The following is a 1,746-nucleotide window of genomic DNA, read 5'->3' as shown; positions in this document are numbered from 1 at the left end:
AAAAAAAAAAAAAAAAAAAAAAAACCACCACCAACAACAAAAAATCCAAAACCAAACAACTGAGATTAGAAATGAAGTTGGCTTACTTTCTAGGAAGGCTGAATACAGGTTTAAGGAAAGTGATTTTGTAGTACACCATCATCAATCTTTCCCAGGCAGCCTTACCAGGGCAATACTGATGAAGTCACAAGAAGCGGATCTGAAGAAATAACATGCTCTTAAAACTGCAAAGATGTGATTAAAAAAAGAGCCGCATAAATGAGACAAACTTATTTACCCCACAACGCCTGCTCTGTTTTTCACTGAACCACCCATCTCTCATCTCAGTGTTTCAGCAGGACTGCTCCAACTCTCATCCCAGAAATCCTACTGAGTTTACTGGAGATCACAGGATTCAGACGACTCAAATGATGAAGAGCATCTGCTTTCCTGCAAGATGCACAACGGGCGGAAGCAGGAGACACCACTCAAGGCCCGGCGCATGGAGCAGCCGTCAGAGGAGCTCAGGCAGAGACACAAGAGGAGGGGCCAACACAACGCCGGAGGAGCACGGAGAGAGCAGGGATGCCGAATCGCGCCGCTACAGGACAAGTTAACAGAGCCTCTTCCCAGATGCAGTCCTATGTCAAGGAACCTTCATCCACAAAAGAGAGTCAGAATGATTACTTCTGAATGCACACAGAAGTAGGTTTATTTGTGGTATGTTATCTTTAGAACTTCTTTTCTAAATCAACCAAGGAAGGCACTGGCTTAAAAACATGGTGTGGCATTTCCAAACTGGAACATCCAGTTTACTGCTGTCTAAATTAAGCATCTTTACCAGGCAGCAGCGCTCTGAGAATTCTTTGCAGCCCTTGGTCCCGCAGAACTGGAGACAGAGAAAATTCATGCCTGGGGCTCTCAGTGGGGCTGACCAAAGGGCTATTTAATTGGCTTTTCAAATGAAGATAAAATATTACTTAGAAACAGAAATATTGGTTATAGTTAAAATCACCATTTACTTAAGCACACGTGAGGATGTACGTGTGCATATGTGTGCACGTGAGCACACACACATGCACCCAAGACACACGACAGGCTGGAATGAAATAAACCAGCCTGAGATCTGAAGTGCTCTTAGGATAGGAGGACAAGTTGACCCCAAAATTCCCTATTTTGCAATTAACTTAGGATCACTTAAAAAGAAGAGAGAGAAATAATGAAGAAACTCTACATGTAGACTTCAGAGGGGAAAAAAAAAACCTCTAAAATTAATCTTAACACCATTAGCAACAGCCAGCACGTGACTTATAGACATAGAAAGTCAGCGACCAAGAGACTCCTAACACTTTTTGTTGCTGATTCTTACAAACACCAGCGTGGCTACAGGTGGGACCTTTCAGTTCTCTGGCTCTTGAACTCATTATGCGATGACGCCCAAACATGGACTTACAAGGGTGCGGCCACATGACATCATAGAAGAGAATTCCCGGCCCTCTCGTTACTAACCCTTGGGCTCGGCTCCAGTTTTTCCACCTGTAAAACAGAGCTACTAAGGCCTATCGTGCGTATTTCGTGAGGATGAGAGCAAAAGGGTGTGCCGTTTAGCCTGGTCAGAGCAGCTCTGGAAATGGGGCTGCCTAGAGAAAAGGACCACTCAGCTGATGTGTGGCATGAAAAATAAATACAAACTTTACACTTTACTTCTTAAAAAATAATTTTATAGGGCTGCCCTGGTGGCGCAGTGGTTGCGCGTCCGCCTGCCGA

General features: G+C 44.3%; 1 protein-coding gene and 1 long non-coding RNA gene across 7 annotated transcripts in view; both read right to left on the bottom strand.

The window, feature by feature from the left end:
- Nucleotides 1-1,746, bottom strand: part of GMDS (GDP-mannose 4,6-dehydratase) — a 519,944-nt gene that overhangs the window by 234,904 nt on the left and 283,294 nt on the right. The gene's annotated exons all lie outside the window — the stretch shown is intronic.
- The window catches only part of LOC114484149 (uncharacterized), an 11,964-nt gene that overhangs the window by 2,511 nt on the left and 7,707 nt on the right, over nt 1-1,746 (bottom strand). The window lies entirely within an intron of this gene.

Source organism: Physeter macrocephalus, chromosome 18 (genome assembly GCF_002837175.3).
Source record: "Physeter macrocephalus isolate SW-GA chromosome 18, ASM283717v5, whole genome shotgun sequence".
NCBI classification, from domain to species: domain Eukaryota; kingdom Metazoa; phylum Chordata; class Mammalia; order Artiodactyla; family Physeteridae; genus Physeter; species Physeter macrocephalus.
The sequence above is the reverse complement of the archived record's forward strand: the minus strand, read 5'-3'. Positions and strand labels throughout refer to the sequence as shown.